This window comes from Stomoxys calcitrans, chromosome 3 (assembly GCF_963082655.1).
Source record: "Stomoxys calcitrans chromosome 3, idStoCalc2.1, whole genome shotgun sequence".
In the NCBI taxonomy this organism is placed as follows: domain Eukaryota; kingdom Metazoa; phylum Arthropoda; class Insecta; order Diptera; family Muscidae; genus Stomoxys; species Stomoxys calcitrans.
The window spans coordinates 124,511,684-124,530,167 of NC_081554.1; the positions used below are offsets into that span (position 1 = coordinate 124,511,684).

At 36.8% G+C, this 18,484-nt stretch overlaps 2 protein-coding genes across 8 annotated transcripts in view; one reads left to right on the forward strand and one right to left on the reverse strand.

Annotated features, from left to right (window-relative positions):
- LOC106083676 (glycoprotein-N-acetylgalactosamine 3-beta-galactosyltransferase 1) overlaps window positions 1–2,322 on the reverse strand; it is a 91,183-nt gene extending 88,861 nt beyond the window's left edge. For 2 of the 4 annotated variants that reach the window (XM_059365190.1, XM_059365189.1), the window contains exon 1: window positions 1,734–2,322. The gene's annotated coding sequence lies outside the window, so the exon portion shown is untranslated. The remainder of the gene's footprint in view (window positions 1–1,733) is intronic. The other 2 variants (XM_059365191.1, XM_059365192.1) reach the window with 2 other exon arrangements.
- A 5,221-nt stretch (window positions 2,323–7,543) lies between these two features.
- Window positions 7,544–18,484, forward strand: part of LOC106083670 (tubulin polyglutamylase TTLL5) — a 47,226-nt gene continuing 36,285 nt past the window's right edge. The window contains exon 1 of one of the 4 annotated variants that reach the window (XM_059364746.1): window positions 7,544–7,767. The gene's annotated coding sequence lies outside the window, so the exon portion shown is untranslated. Of the gene's footprint in view, window positions 7,768–7,796; window positions 7,986–18,484 lie in introns of those variants that run through there. The other 3 variants (XM_059364748.1, XM_013246826.2, XM_013246825.2) reach the window with 3 other exon arrangements.

Genomic DNA, 18,484 nt, shown 5'->3' on the forward strand with positions numbered 1-18,484 from the left:
AGTTTTTCTTCTTTCTTCTTTTAAACCCATTTTAGTTTAACAAATTTTAAAATGGTTAACTTTTTTATAAGAGTAACCGTAAAACCGATCCTTTCATATTTCAAAACTTGATCAAAAATATACTACCTTTTGAAATACATCGAAACCCGGTTTAGAAAAAGGTTTGTTTTTACACCCTTCACCATAGGATGGGGGTATAAAATCTCGGGTAACACCTCGAAATATTCGCCTACTTCTCTCATGACCATCACCACATGTGTTTAATATAGTCTGAATTGATCTATAGCCTCATACAGCTCCCATGTAAACCGATCTCCCGATTATGCTTCTAGTTCCCCTACAAGGCGCAATGGACTGAAATATTACCCAATAACTTTTACTATGGTCTTCAACATTCAATTCAATTATGGTCCGAATCGGACTATAACTTAATATAGCTCCATTAGCATAAAAATTCTCACCCATTATTCTTTGTTTGCCTAAAAAGAGATATTGCCAAAGAACTCGACAAATGCAATCCATGGTAGAGGGTATATAAGATTCGTCCCGGCCAAACTTAGCACTTGGTTTATTACACTAATTTATAACTTTTTAAAATCTTTTCGTGATTTTTCGAACCTCTTCCAGCTCGAGATCATATTCAATGCTTTCTATTCAAAAAATGGCATATCAAAGAACTGTTGTTATTCAAAACACTTTGACTGGGTAATGCATCATGATTTATGTTACGCCATGTAACTTCATCAGCACTTTAGTTACATTGATTAAGGTGCCCTACATACCCAAAGACTATTTGGACACGCTAACCGAAGTTTAACCATTAATTTTATGCCTTATAGCACGTTTACATTGAAATTGTTATGATCTGGATTTAACTAAATGCAAAAACAAATCCTGTCCGTTTAAACTGAGTTTTTGGGGATTTAAGTGGCATACACAAGCGAACATGCGTATACATGAATGTGCATATCACATCATATCAGAATTGTATTGGAAATCAAAGTTATGCCTGAATTTTGCAGAAACCCAAGGCCACTGACTATTTTTTCATTCTATTCTCAACAAACGTTTAGCGACACTTAGCAAAGAGATAAATTAGGTACCTTTGTCTATATTGATAAACTAGGTTCCTCAATATTGAATTTGAAGTATGGCATCCCTAATTTGATTAAATTAAAATGCAAGTTGCTGACACCGACATTAGCAGCAGCAGCAGCAGCCACATGTGTGTGCATACGTACATAAGTATCCAACAGAGCCATATTGTGTGCAGTTTGGCATTCTGAAATGCCGCAAAGGCTGTCTGTTTTTAAATTTTTGCACAATGGAGAAATGAGAGGAGACTATTGCAAAGGCACCAACAACAACAACAAAGATTGGATCTGACACAAACATTTGGTTTGGCCCATACGAAACACACGACGCACACATCCTCCAACTAGGTTTCACACTCTCTGCTCACTGAAGGTATTAAGAGGAGTAGGCAATTCGGTCTTTTCACCTCTCATCCAATTGGATGTTGATATGATTTGGAAAGATTGTAAAGACGTAACATAGGAAGAGAAGATAAGAGATGGCATGGAGCATGTCTACACAGAATCATCTCAATACAGCATAAACAATGAAAAACTTCATTGTATAATAAGCACATGGTTGAAAAATTCAGAAATTATTTAGTTTTCGCTGTTTTGCTTGTTTGTCCTATATATGTTTGTTATGCTAATGACACTCACTTTCTTTCAGGGGTTACACGACAGGACTCTCCATTCGGGCTTACATTGATTTTTTGCACATTTTGTTTGTTAAACTGTGGCAACCTGGTTGGTTAGCTTTTTGCCCTGTTATTGTTATAGGGGTTGTTTACCTTTTACATCATTTTTTTATGGTATGTATTTTGCTAAGATAGGCAATTTTTAACTAAATTTTCACTTAAATGCAATTTTTCCCGACTTATAACAATTTTGTTTTCTTAACGCACTGAGCAATTTGTAGTTTTAGTACGCTCGCAGAATTTGCCACAAACATTTTTTGCATGAAACAAAGAGGATGACTTTCTCACATTTTTCCCGTTTATTGCACAACGGGAGATTTTTAATTTTTCACTTGAAAGAAAATTTTGATTAGACTTGTGCGTTGTGTTATTCTTATTATTTGTTTTTTTCTTTTTTAAATATATAGCAAAACAAAGAGCAATCTCATTGACAATTACCAGCACCACCACCTCCTCGACATCCACTTTGAATGCCTAAGCCTTTGCTACTAACTATAACGACTATAACTGCGACCGGCAACGTCCGATGGCTGAGGCTGCAGCAAAGACTAAAAATTAAACCCCCAAAAACCATATGGGACGACGAGGTCTGCTTACTCTCTGTTCTGGCTCGCTGCCTTAATTCAAATACTCCCCTAAGTAGCGCAGTCGACTGCAGCCAGCCGTCTTTCATTTCATTGTCATTTTGCGCTACTGCCTCCCTCTCTGTGAACGAGCAGATGGTCACATACTCTCAGCCAAAGAAAATGTACTCACCACGTTCTGTTCGCTCAGAATACTTTTGTTTATGAGTAGGGATGTCAGCTTTTGTTTTTATTTTCTAACGCTAAGGCCTAAACAGAAGGAGCGCATTGAAAATACAACTTTGCAAACAAATGGTAAAAAAAACAACTCGAAAAAGTTAAAAAATTTTCGCAATACAAAGTGAGAGACCTCGATGTGTAGCTCTCCGCAGTAGATTTCACATCCGGATCCATTTGTAAAAACTATTAAACTTCCCAAACTTTTTAGTTACCAGCGCGTACACCCTAATGTCCACAATGTACATTTTCTATAAGTAGTCAATCTGCAGGTTGGCCATAGCCCTTGCGCGCTTGTATTTCTGCCACGCTCTCAACGAATTTTTTATTCAAAATATTAAAAAAACTTTTCGTGATTTTTCGAACATATTCCAGCTCAAGTTCATATTCAATCCTTTCTGTTCAAAAAATAGCATAGCAAAGAACCATAACAGTTGTACAAGTGCGTGGTGGATAGCGATTTCTAATACGCCATGTATCTTTATCAACACCGACGACTATTGAATACGGTGTAAAACATGCTTTTGTTTTAAAACAATTCTCAATAAATCCTCCATCTCTCCTTAAAACTCTATTACTCGGCATGTAGTTGTCTTATGACATGTCAAATTTAGCGCATGTTGAGTTGTACATGTCGTTTGTTACAAACGAAGCAAACATATGAGAAGCACATGGAATTTTTTTTCGATTAGAGTGTGTTCTATTCCTTCTGACAAAACATAAAGAATGAAAGCAAACCCAAATAAAATTGTTTTCGCAAATTTATGATTTAACCAGCTTTATCACAACTTAAACAAAACAGATTTTGCTCAAATTTTTAGGTTATGTCATACGAAAATAACATATAGGTGTAATAGCAAAAATGATGAATCGTATGTAAATTGACAATTTTGACAAACATTTTCAATTACATGTGAATACAAAAAGTGTCATGTCATAAGATATCTACATGCCGTGTAATAGCGCTTTTAAGTATTTTGTTCAGTTTTTCGAGCGGAATGCTATCAAACTCCATTTAGAAAATGTCGGCGAAACGTTGGCTGAAAATCGGCGCAAAAGTAGTACTCTGTTTATAGTGAGGAAAATGGCAACAAACTATTATTGTGGCAACACTTGGAACTATTGGCGGCATCATTTTAGTTTGTTTCATTGGTTCGAATTTCTTTATTTGTTTGAGAAAAAATATATAAAATAGAGAAAACAATAAGTACAGATAAAAAACGTGTTTTGGTATGGAAACAAAAACATTTGGTTGCTGTCAAATTTCGCTTGCGAAACAATTACAAATTTCAGCGGCTATTCCGAAAACAGAATAGAATACCAACACTTAGTGCAGTAATGGAGAAGCAAGCCTTACTTACCTCTATTCCGATACAATGAACTCATCAACATGACCAAACTCTTTTTGTTGTGCACTTGAACATTCCTTTCCTTTGACCCTTATGGTCGGTAAATTTGTCCGAATTGGAAGTGTTTTGGAGGTGGGGCGGCCCCTCAAGCACATAGCCGAGATATGAGATATGGGATTCGTTTTCTACAATCATTCGCCTTTGATTTGAGTCCCATATTGTCACGATTGGTTTATATATCCGTTTAGTAGATTTTGGGGGGTGGACGGTTTCCCCAGGTACTCCACCCAAATTAAAAAACGGTTTTGTTTTTTGGGCTAGGGTGAATCGCCCCACCCATACCCGATATGTGAAGTTTTTGAAAATGTGTATGCCTATTACGACCGGTCAAGGGTCTTGTTACATTTTGGTGTTTTTTTTCTGGCTGCGATCAGGCAATCTCTTCTCAGTTTCTTTCCAAAAATAAAAATCTCCTCTTTTATTTTACTTTTCATCTACAAACCCATCATAAACTGAGCAGCCGTTTTGAAATTGCAAACATTTAGCTGTGTAAGCAGAACTACTGCCTTAATAGCAGCAAACTAACTATTAAGACTAAGCAGACAGTATTTACTGTTATTAGCATGCTTCTTTCTATGAGTCGATTCTCTGATCTAGGGCAGTCGGCTGGATCCCCAATAACACCTTAAAGGACGACACACAAATCTCATAGACAACATATCCATAGCCAGCGCATATGACATGTATTCCTTCACAGGCCACCAGACATCGCATCGTCAAGTCGGAACTGTTTGCACAACCACCGAGTAGAGCCAACTATTTCACTTTCCTAAGATACTAGCTGACCCGGGTCCGCTCCGCTGCGCCTTCTTTTACTTATGGAACAAAAGTTTCCTTGGAATATTTATTTTCGACAATTAAAGATTTTCTAGTGAAATACCATGCTACGAAAATAGTATATCGCTTGATCGCCAGCAGTTTAACAATATTGGTCTACGAATTTAAGTTTGGATATAATGTGTACTCCCAGATACTTGGGCCTGAAAAAATATCAGCATCGTGCTCTTCTCTCAAATACCATTTATTCAAACCCAATATTGCTATTGGCTTAAGAGGAGTTTACAGGATGAGGCGTCCCCCAAACACATGGCCCCAAAATAGGTTATAATTTGGATATCAAATTCGTATTCTACTCCCAAATGCCTTTATTTGAGCCCCACATTGCGATGGTCACTTAAAAATTGCTATGTGTGGGGTATTTTGGGAAAGAGGTACACCCCCAGAAAATTGGTTCCGAAAATGGGTATCAATTCTTACTCTACCCCCCAATACTTTTCATTTAGGTCCACATTGTCATGGTCGTAAATATGCCCGATTTAGGGGTGTTTTGGGGATTGGAGTGGGCGCCCAAACACTAAGCCCGGAAAATATATCAGCAACGTGCTCTATTCTCATACATCTATATATCATTTATTTGAACCCCATATTGCCATTGGCCTCAAAATTGGATATCATATTCGTTTTCAAATCTCTTTTAAACTCCTTATTGCAAAAGTCAGCAAATATGTCCCGTTTGGGGTATTGGCCTTAAAAACTATAAATATTTAGTTCCACTCTCTTTACGACCCAAATTGTCTTGATGAGCAAATACGTCCTATTTGGGGGTTGTTATGGTGGTGGGACGTCCCCTAGAGAGTTGGTCCCTAATGTTGATAACTCCCAAATACCTTTAATTTGAGCCCCATGACCGGCTTGGGGGGTGTTTTGGGGGATGGGCGGCCACTCAGTGTGTTGGCCTTGAAAATATATATCGGATTCGTGTTCCACTTTAAAAACCCTCTTATTTGAGCCTCATATTGCAAAAGTCAGCAAATACTTCCTATTTGGGTGGTGTAGTGGGGGGTGTGGCCCCACAGACTCTTTTCCCAAATATTGATATCAGATTCGTGCTTTACTCCCAAAGACCTTTCTTTTGAACCCTAAATGGCTATGGTCGTAAATTTGTACCCTTTGGGGAAGGTTTTTGGGGAGAGGCGGCCCCCCAAAACTTAGTCCCATATTTGGATATCAGATTTTAATTTTACACTCAGATAACTTTTATTTAAGACCCATATTCCCATGGTCACTAAATAAGTGCTGTTTGGGGGGTGTTTTAGGGAAGGGGTCCACCCCCCAGAAATGTGATCCCACATTTGGATATCATATTCGTATTCTACTCGCAAATACCTGTCATTTGAGTCCCATATTGTCATGATCGCTTTATGTCCGATTTAGGGGTGTTTTGGGGGTGGCGTGGACACTTCTCCCGAATATTGATATCAGATTTGTGTTTTACTCCCAAATACCTTTCATTTGAGCCCCATGTGGATATGGTCGCAAAAGTCAGCAAATACTTCATATTTGGGTGGTGTAGTGGGGGGGGGGGGGTGTGGCCCCATAGACACTTTTCCCAAATATTGATATCAGATTCGTGCTTTACTCCCAAAGACCTTTCATTTGAACCCCAAATGGCTATGGTCGTAAATTTGTCCCCTTTGGGGGATGTTTTTGGGGAGAGGCGGCCCCCCAAACACTTGGTCTCATATTTGAATATCAGATTCTAATTCTGCACTCAAATATCTTTTATTTAAGCCCCATATTCCCATGGTCTGTAAATATTTGAATATCAGATTCTAATTCTGCACTCAAATATCTTTTATTTAAGCCCCATATTCCCATGGTCTGTAAATAAGTCCTGTTTGGGGGGTGTTTTGGGGAAGGGGTGGACCAGTAACGTGGTCCCACATTTGGATATCAGATTTGCATTCTACTCGAAAATACCTTTCATTTGATTCCCACATTGCCATGGTCGTAAATATGTCCGATTTGGGGGTGTTTTGGGGGTTGGGGTGGTCCCCCTAACACTTGGTCCGACAATTGGATATCAGATACGTTTTCTTATCCTAAATACCTTTCATTTGAGTCCCATATTGTGGTGATTGGTCTAAGTATATGTTTGGTTGGTTTTAGGGTGGGGCGGCCCATTCGAAATTTGGATACCAAATTTTTATTTTTAGGGTACTATATGAGAGCACACAAAATTTCGCTTAAATCGCACCACCCATCTCCGAGATCTGGCATTTCTGAAAATTAGGGAAAGGGGGAGGGTCTGCCCCCCCCCTTCAGATATCAAAAAATGTAGTACTCTATTTTCACCACGGGGTCATTATGCACCATCTGTGAAAATTTCAAGAAAATCGGTTCAGCCGTTTCTGAGTCTATAAGGAACACACAACATACAAACAAACAAACAAATCTACAAACAAACACAAATTGATTTTTATATATAAGATATGTCACAAAAGTAACAATTGAGTTAATCTCAATTGCAACGACAGACCTTTAAATGCCCAACTCTGGGCCCCAAGAGTTTACTCTCTCACTGCCACGCTCTTGAGTGGGTTTTGTATATTTCTGTTTGGCTTTCTTATGGTTGGGCAAGCACATGGAGGCAAAAGCAGCTGACAATAACCAAACATCTCTCCGGCAAATGTGTTTCCACCTCCCTTCGTGGCCCCTCTCCCATGCTTGGGGGTAAACCAAACAAACTAAAGTGAACATAAAAACACCCAGAGACCGAAAAAACTGCCGCAGTACAAGAGCAACCCCCATTTCTAGTCGAACGGTTTACGACAACGGTTTATCTCGTCGGTCTATATTTTCTGTTTTTTTCCATGTTTTCTTATTCATATTCGATACTATGCGATTCGATTAAGTGGCTGTGGTGACCAATGCCTTTAGCATTGAAATTTTAAAATACAAAACCCAAACACCAAAGTAACAACAACAACAGAAAGTGCTGTGAAATGTGAGAAGCGGAGTTTTACATGAACATAATTGACCGGCATTTAGAAATGTCAAATATAAAAATGAATTTGGTGACTCGGCTGTGTGAAAGCAGCATGGATTGATAAACATTTTGACACTTGGTCACAAAAGAAACCAAATATAATATTGCACACACACACAAAACATGCATAAATCAAAAGAAATCCAGAAACTGTCAATTCCACAGAGAGTATTGAAGTAGAGAGAGAGAGGGAGAGAGTGAAGAAGAAATGCGAACTGTTAAACATTAAAGTGCACCAACTGATGGTTAAAATGTTAAGTAAATGGGGATTAACAGTAGATGGGGGGTTTAATACTATTGCAAATTTTGTTGATTTGTTTTGACAAAAGCAAGTTTTTTATTTGGTGACATTTCATACTCGAAAAATATCATATTGCATAAATCATGAGATATGTTTTAACAATAGTGAGTAACGAAAATAACTAATGGCATAATTCGTAATGTTTTGTACCAACTGGCTTTTACAAGACTGGAATTCCAACCTCTTTTTTATAAACAAAACAACAGAAAAAAGTCTCCAAAAAATGTTCAATTAGTAATTTAATTAATTGAAAATGAAAAAGATTTCAATCACGACTGTAATTAACAAAATGATGGAAAATGATTTTTTGTATTAAACAAATTTATTTTTAATTATTGGAATTTTTTGCGTTTTTAGTCACAATCGTGAATAAAAATTTTGCTAGTTTCAATTAAAAAATTAACCGATTCAGTATTTAATTGAATTTGATAAAATGTTCAATAAAAGATGTGATTGAAAATCTTATCTTCAATTAAAAAATTAATAGTTAGTTTTAATTGAATCGAAAAATTTTTGAATTGCAAGATGGCCATTAACCTCGTTTACAATGCTCTTTAAATCGGGATTTAACGGCTCGATCTCCTATTTTCCCTTTATAAAATCAGCTGACGAGAGCCTTAAATTCGGATTTAATGGACAGTGTAAACAGTTTTAAGGCATGACATAAGTCATGAAAAATTAGTAGTGTTCCGTAAACAGCTGAGTATAATTTTTCTCGCGAAGTGCACCATCTGTCAACGAGTTTTGGTTGTGTGTGTATTAAACCCCGTTTACACTGCTTATGAGCTTCTTTAACATTTTAAAATTTGATATCAACAGAAAGTGTTTGCTGTTTTAGCAAAACATTACTGCTATCCCATTTTTAGCAGACTTTCTGCTGTTACAGCAAACATTTTTGCCTTTTCAATGAGTTTAAACCGATCATCCGAGAGTACTTCTTCAGCACCTGGAGTTTGCAATTTTTATCCAGTTCGACTTCTATTGCCTCCAACATTCGTGCAAAGTATGGCCTGAATCGGTCTGTAATGTGATGTAGGTGCCATATAAGCCAATCTTCCGGATGTACCTCTCGAGCCCTAAAAGTGCGCAATTCTCATCGTACAATGACTTCTGCTATGACCTCCGAAATTTGTGCCAAGCATGAATTAGAATCAGTTCATAACTTGGCATAGTTTCCATATAACATATTTCTTGATTTGATATCTTGAGCAACTACAAAAAGCTATTGTAACTAGAAAGACCAACCGGTCATTTTGACCGATTTTTGAATTTCATTGGAAATTCTGTTCGATGTAAAATTTTATTTTGGCCGAAAATTTATATAGCTTTTTATTGTACTGGTGCAATCGTTATGTTTAACATATTCTTTTATTTTAAAAAATATATATTTGCGGATATACGTAGTATGTGGTATACCTAGATAGACCAACCGGTCATTTTGAACCCTTGTATAAAACAGTACCGCTGTTCGCCAAATTTTATCAAAATACTACTTAAACCCAATTTGTAGAGGAATATAGGAACCCTGTGATAAAATAAAAGCACATTATAATTCCATGTATTTCTGTATTTCTTCGAATAAAAAAAAAACTCTAAACTTTTCTTGTGATATATTTCATTTTTCTATAATGTATGTAAAACCTTAGAAAGATTAAATGTTTTATATGAATACAAGCTGAATGTAGGCCGCTCCGTTGGTCTCTCAAATAATTGGACATAAATTTTGATGTCACATTCGTGATCTACTCCCAAATAACTTTCATTTGAACACCATTTAGACATGATCGGCTAATAGTCCCATTTGGGGGGTTCGGGGGATTTTGCGGGGTGGGACGGTCTCCCATTATAAGGCCCTAATTTTTAATTCCATATTCGTAATCTGCTCCCGAATACCTTTCATTTGAGTCCACATGCCTATTTAGGTAGTTTGGGTATCGAGGCGGCCACCTAGGTACTTGGACCCAATTTTTTATTTCAAATTCGTACTTTACTCCCAAATACTTTCATTTGAGCCCCATATTGTCCCGATGGGTCCAGTTTTCACTTTGGGTGGAAAGGGGGAGGATCCGCCCCATTACCATCTGAAAAAATTATATAGCTTATTTCTCTTTCAAGACAACCTGTGAACATTTTAAGAAAATCTGTTAAGTTGTTTTTGAGCCTACGCGGAACAAACAAATTTACAAACCCACAAACAAACACAAATTCATTTTAGTATATAAGGAAGATCTATATGTTTTTGTATGAATATATGCTTATATGTTTGTTCTTTAATAGTATTGGTGAAGGAACATAATGTATTAAAAAAATTGTTTCAATCTTAAAATTTTTCAGCTAAAAACCAAACTGGTCATTCTGACCGGTTTGGTCCACTTTCTTGAATTAACATTTTTTAATAAAGGGCTATTAATATTGCCATTTTCGGGATTTCAGCAGTTTCAATTAAAAAATTAATTAGATCAATTTATTTCGAGATTGAAACCGATTTTTATTTTTTTCTGTGTATGTAAGTTTTAACAATAAACTTCTCCATAAAGAGGTATCGCACTGCGGCACGCCGTTCGGACTGGACTTTAAAATGGAGGTCCCTTATCACTGAGCTTAAACTTGAACTGGACAGCACTCATTGATATAAGACGAGTTTGCCTGTGTTCCGTAATGGAGTGTTGGTGGGCAAATTTGAAATTTCAAAGGGCTTTTCATGCTTACGCCGGGATCGAACCCAAACATTGTTGTTGTTGTTGTTGTAACAATATGTTGTGTCTTCATCTTAAATTTGCTTGCTGGGTTTCGTTAAATATCCAGATATACAAACTCTGCAACTTGGATGGGTGCGTCTACAGTGATCTTGTAGTAAGCAGAGTAGGATCGCCTATGCGGATGAACAGGTGGCATGGTTACAAACGGGATTTAAAACTTCTGCTGAAAAGTAGTTTAGCCAGAACTCGGGTTTACAAACGAAGATTAATTCACTAGCCCAGCTGATGAAATTTTCCAATTTCAATGTTGTAATCAAATCCACCACCACTAGAATGTCAAATGTTTTGTTTTTTGTTCTTTTTTCATATTTTAATTTATACATTTCACATAAACATTCACAAATTTCTTACTTTTATGGCAGCTGCAAATAATAATGGACACAAAAACTCGTCAAAATGTCAATTTGACAGTGTACAAAAGTTTGACAGCCTAGTGGGAATTTGCGCACCATACCCACAGGGTTGTATCGTTGATTTTCTTGTTGACGAGCAAGTGACTTACAGCCTACACCAGTAATTCAAAATTTCGTTCATTCGTAGTTTACAGAAAAAAAAAATTTGCTTGTTTTTAGTCCAGTGGATGAACGAAATAATCGTCTCATGGATATACATACATTGAATCGGAAGAACGACATATCTGCATCGTGATTACAACTGATGGACGGACAGTCACACCGAAGTTTGTAATTCGTTTTAGTCTTGGGTTTAAGAGCGGTTTTTAATAAAAACAAAAAGGTCGGAAAAGGGGATGGAACGAGTCCTGAGGCCAAGCATTGAAATTCAGGACCTGTTTGGGGGACAAGATTTCTACTCTAAAATAACTAATTCTCGTTTTTCAGAACAATCACACCGAGACAGACAATCACATCGATTTAGACAGTGTTTTACTATAGTAAAGGTAGTCCCTTTAACCGTCTGCTTCAAATTTCAGCGAAATTAGATCAAAAGATTTCATTGTTTGTATGACAATCCACCTAAGTAGTGTAATATTAAAAAATTGCGATATGGTGTCACACCCTATGGAAAAATCAATCAAAGTATTTTTGGGGGTCAGGATATGAAAAACATCAAACGTGAAATTGAAGCACAAGGTTCGTTGTAGCTAATAGGCATGCCAAGGTGAAGGAATAGTGGAAAACACTTGAAGCAGCCAAATCCAATTTTTAGTTCACATTTTTATACCCACCACCGAAGGATGGGGGTATATTCATTTTGTCATTCCGTTTGCAACACATCGAAATATCCATTTCCGACCCTATAAAGTATATATATGTATTCTTGATCAGCGTAAAAATTTAAGACGATCTAGACATGTCCGTCCGTCTGTATGTTGAAATCACGCTACAGTCTTCAAAAATAGAGTTATTGAGCTCAAACAAACACAGATTCTTTTTTTGTCCATAAGAAGGTTAAGTTACAAGATGGGCTATATCGGACTATATCTTGATATAGCCCCCGCCGATTTAGGGTCTTAGGACCATAAAAGCCACATTTATTATGCGATTTTGCTGAAATTTTGGACAATAAGTTGAGTTAGGCCCTTCGACATCCTTCGTCAATTTGGCTCAAATCGGTTAAGATTTGGATATAGCAACCATATAGACCGATCCTCCGATTTAGGGTCTTAGGCCCATAAAAGCTACATTTTTTATCCGATTTCGCTGAAATTTGGGACAGTGAGTTGTGTTAGGCCCTTCGACATCCTTCGTCAATTTGGTTCAGATCGGTCCAGATTTGGATATAGTTGCCATATAGACCGATCCTCCGATTTAGGGTCTTAGGCCCAAAAAAGTCACATTTGTAATCCGATTTTGCTGAAATTTGGGACAGGGAGTTGTGTTAGGCCCTTCGACATCCTTTGTCAAATTGGCTTAGATCGGTCTTAGGTTCATAAAAGGCGCTATTATTGTCCGATGTCGCCGAAATTTGGGACAGTGTTTTATGTTAAGCCCCTTGACATACTTCTGCATTGTGGGACAGATCGGTCCCTATTTGGATATAGCTGCCATATAGACGGATCTCTCGGTTTTGTTTTGAGCCCATAAAAGGCGCATTTATAGTCCGAATTCGCCGCAATTTGAAACAGTGAGTTGTGTTAGGCCCTTCGACATCCTTCTTCAATTTCACTCAGATCGGTCCAGATTTGGACAGTGCTGCCATATAGACCGATCATTCGATTTAATGTTTTGGGCCCATAAAAGGCGCATTTATTGTCCGATGTTGCTGAAATTTGGGACAGAGAGTTAAGTTAAGCCCCTCCAAATATTTCTGCAATTTGGTCAAAATCGATCAAGATTTGCATAAAGCTGCCATGTAAACCGCATTTATAATCCGATTTATCTGAAATTTGACACATTGACTCATGTTAGGTTTTTCGACATCCATGTTGTATATGGTTCAGATCGATTTATTTTTTTAGATATTGCTATTAAAAAGACCAATATTTTGCTATACACAATTGAACAATGACTTGTACTTATTAGTATTAGGTCGGATCATATTTTGATATAACAGCTATGGGACATAAGGTATGCAATTTTCATCGGATTTTGATGATGGTTTACATATATACCCGAGGTGGTGGGTATCCAAAGTTCGGCCCGGCCTTGTGAGGTACTAAGAAGGTTCTTTATCATTGATCGTAAACTTGAATAGGCCACCACTCATTGATATGTGAGAAGTTTGCTCCCTGTTCCTTAATAGAATGTTCATGGGCAAATTTGCATTTGCATTGTTCATAAACAGAGTTTTTTTGAACCGGATTTTGATGAAATGCGATCAATTTGACACCCAGAGAAATTAGGTCCCTGATATTAGAAGAATTTATACAAAATTTTTGAACTTCTCAACAACAATTGAGGAATTTGCTTTAGGTATATTAATAAAAAAATTTGCTAATTTTGGGCGTTGTTTTTTTTTTTGTTTTTTTTTTTATTTAACAGCATTTATATAAAACAGTAGTAGTTATTTTGTCTACCCTTATTTAAATTCGTTCAAAAATAAGAAAATTTTAGAAAGTTTGAAAAAAAATGTACCTTGCATGATTGTAAAATTTCGAAATGAGATCGAATATAAAAAACAAAAGAACATTTATGACATTTTTGTATTTTTTTTGAATTTTTACCATATTAAAACAGCAGAAAATGTTTGCTGTTTCAGCAAAAAATTACTGCTGTCCCATTTTCAAAAGAAGGTTCTGTTGTTACAAATATTATATTATTGCAAATATTATTGCTGTTTTTGCTAACAAATTTCTCTGAGGGTATGTATATTGGAGATGGTGGCTACCCTGTCAAACTTATTTGTTAAGCAATCATTTTCAATCATCAAATTTGTTTACTTTTCGGCACACCCTTGCGTACATAGTTTTGCACTTATCCACTTATGCTTATAGTATTTCAATGAAATAATGACGTACACACAGCGTGCATATGACTCAAAACGTCAATTACGTAGATATGACTTTCGTTTTTGTTTTTGATAACAAGTGGAGATAGAGAGACACCCAAATATGCTCCATATGATCTACTCCTCTGCTATAGATACTACTTCGATACTCTGGTTATGTCATTACGACTCATAAATGTTTCGACAAGTGAGTGTTATTTGTCATCACTTTATAGCCCGTTTACACTACATGGTGTGAAAGACGGAGCATTTTTTAACAAGGAAAGCAGTACATGGTGGAAAACGCAATGCAATAAAGCATAATTTTAAAGAAATTCATAATTCATCAATTGAGGGAATGTAGTTTTACTTAATGAGAGTGTAAACCCCACATAACGCGAAAGTGCCAAGAGATTTTAGTGTTCGGACACTTAGATTTTTTTTGGCCATGAACTTAAGGGGCAAACTTCTCACATATCAAAGCGTGCTGTCCGATTCTAGTTTAAGCTCAATGATAAGGGGTCTCCGTTTTTATAGCCGAGTCCAAACGATGTGCCGCAAAGCGACACATCTTAGGGGAGAAGTTTAACATGACAAAATACCACACAAAGGTCGTCAACATTAAGAGGGGATAAATACCGCTGAAAAACTTTTTCTGATGTTCTCGCCGGGATTCGAACCCATGCGTTCAGGGTCAAAGCCGAACATACTAACCTCTGCCCTACGTTGGTCAATATGTGGGCCTGGTAAATTAAAGGACAAGTTTTTATGCATATTGCAAAGGATGTCATGGCATAGGCAGAGTTCCGTTTTTCTATTTAAATCATATTTTAACGAATGCAACTCTCATAAAATGAAATGGCCAAATTTCGGTCACCTCAATATGAGGCATTGGCGTTGTTGTATGTACAAATGGTGGCATATACTCACATATTAAAACCATTCACTGCTGTTTATAAATATAGTCCATTATTAAGTTTTTTTCAACAAATTGCCCTACAACATGGCAGCGAGGCTTATTGAATAATGAAGCGACATTAATGAGCCTCCAATCCCATTACGGATGTTATTATGGAAAACTCAAGCCTTCCAATTCCAATCAAAAAAATCAAATTCGCGTCATTTTGTTTAACAATCGTGGCTTATGACAGAAGAAACAAATATACATAATAAATAAATGCTACACCCTGGGACAATTTCTTCTTGACTCTCACCTTGCCTCGTGGAGAACCACTTGTGGTGGGTGGTGATGTCAGCCGATTGCCATTACCACCAAAAGTACATGAAATTATTGTTGCGTTTACAAAAAAGGCGATGGCGTACATTGACCGATGAAATAAATTTCCAAATCCATATTCAAAATGAAATGTATACATGTGCGTTATCATCATCTCTTTTAGTATAAATCAAATTAATCATTTAATAAGTGTGTTTAGTGTGAGATCATCTGAGTGAATAATAATAAGAAGAAAGCAAGAATGGTTGATTTATGGTTTCAAGAACCTATTTTCGAAAGATAATTTTGGTATCGAACCAAAACCATCTTATATAGATTTCCGGAGTAATTAGTTTGCAGAGGTGATCAGTAAAGAGGTAGAATTATAGCAATCTGGTGGTCATTAGGGAACATATTGGTCAATACATAGAGTAAGTGTACCACTAGTCGGCAGTTTAAGGATTTTGCCTTTTTCAATCCATTCTCCTTGAATGGGTGAAATTTGGTTTTTACAATTCGAAAGTTTGTTTTGATGTAGATGTATTAACCAAAAATTTCAATTTCTTGTATTAATTTTGTGAAATTTCCATTTCAAAAAAAAAAAGTCGTCGGCACCGTTTCCCAATGTTTGGCATGACATGTTCCTAAAGTAGGCATATGGTATTTTGGTAAAGTAAATATAAATTCTTAAAGAAAATAACTGCTGCACTTATTTTAAAGCACAGGGTTGATTTTATTAACTCACATACTTGACACAAAAAACAAGGAAAAACTAAAAAAGCCATCATTTTCTCGCCCGAGCCAAATATTAGGTGCCCACAGCCATAGATTATTTCTCATTTGGAGATCGGTATATATAAAAGCGGCATTTAACCAAGATTTGGTGTGGACCGTATTAGGAAAGCATGTAGGTTAGCATGCGGTTAAACAAACACCATTTTTGAGGCCAAGAAGTTCAATCGAGAATTAGATCTATATAGAAAGTATATCTAAATATAGTCCGATATGGACGATAATCGACTCGAATATAGATAGTATTATACTCCTCTCTCTCTCTCTCTCTACAACGCATTTATTCAAAACTTTGCGAAATCAGCTTCAAAACTAGCCTTTTATTTAATTTCTTAGCATATCAAAACTTGAAGATCTGTTTCGATCTTCGAATCTTTGTGTTAAATTTCGAATAACAGTTTTGAACATGTCCTCACCACATTCTCGATGAAGTCTAATTGTTCAATATAACCTATTTACGTTATATGATCTTGAGATTTTTATTTTGTATTTTTGCGACCAAATATGGCATCTATAAGTGATAACAGGACGAATACATGTTTGGTATAGCAAAAGCTTATTTTTGTAGTTAGAGTTGACTTTTGGTTTAGCAGGGAAAATAGAGCTATCCCGCACCTAACTGACTTGTTTCGAAGGTAAGGTATGTGCTGCTTAGAAGTTAACTTTTGATCTAATATAACTTTTATGATTTTATAAAAGTTTTAATAGGAATTGCAGAAAACTGGAATGTTAAAAGAATGGTTGGAATCTGCTTAGGGGTTTTGTTAAACGCAAAAATTAAAGCTTGCCTTTTTTTGCATTCCGTTTGCAACACATCGAAATATCCTTTTCCGACCCTATAAAATACATATATATTCTTGATCATCGTAAAAATCTAAGACGATCTAGCCATGTCCGTCCGTCTGTCTGTTGAAATCACACCGCAATCTTTAAATATAGAGATATTGAGCCGAAATTTTGCACAGATTCTTTTTTTGTCCATAAGCAGGCTAAGTTCGAAGATTGGCTATATCGGGCTTTATCTTGATATAGCCCCATATAGACCGATCCGCCGATTTAGGGTCTTAGAACAATAAATGCCACATTTATTATCCGATTGCGCCAAAATTTGGGACAGTGAGTTGTGTTAGGCCCTTCCACATCTTTCTTCAATTTGGCCCAGATCGGTCCAGATTTGGATGTAGCTGCCATATAGACCGATCTAACGATTTAAGGTTTTGGACCCATAAAAGGCGTATTTATTGTCCGATGTCGCCGAAATTTGGGACAGTGAGTTATGTTAAGTTCCTTGACATACTTCTGCAATATGCTACAAATCGGTTCAGATTTGGACATAGCTGTCATATGGACAGATCTCTCGATTTAAGGTTTTGGGACCATAAAAGGTGTCGAAAATACTAGTCCGATGTCGCCGAAATTTGGGACAGTGAGTTGTTTTAGGCCCTTCGATATGCTTCTTCAATTTGATCTAGATCGTTCCAGATTTGAATATATCTGCCACATAGACCGATCTCTCGATTCAGGTTTTGGGCCCATAAAAGGCGCATTTATTGCCCGATGTCGACGAAATTGTGACAGTGAGTTATATTAGGCCTTTCGACATTCTTCTTCAATTTGGCTCAGATTGGTCCAGATTTGGATATAGCTGCCATACAGACCGATATCTCGATTTAAGGTTTTGGGGCCATAAAATTCGCATTTACTGTCCGATTTCGCCGAAATTTGGGAAAGTGAGTTGTGTTGGGCTCTTCGACATTTTGCTGCAACTTGGCCCAAATCGGTCCAGATTTTGATATAGCTGCCATACAGACCGATATCTAGATTTAAGGTCATGGCCCAATAAATGGCGCGTTTATAATCCGATTTCACTGAAATTTGACACAGTGACATATGTTAGTTTTTTCGACACCGTGTCGTTTATGGTTCAGATCGATTTATTTTTAGATATAGCTACTAAAAAGCCCATTATTTTGTTATACACAATTGAACAATGACTTGTACTTATTGGTATTTGGTCCAAATCGGAACTTATTTCGATATAGCTGCTAGGGGGCATAAGATATGCATTTTTCACCGAATTTTGACGAAAGGTGGTTTACATATGTAAACCCGAGGTGGAGGGTATCCAAAGTTCGGCCGGGCCGAACTTTACGCCTTTTTACTTGTTAATTTGTAGGTTAGGTTAGGTTGTAATGAGGGTGCAGATATTAAGTAATCGGA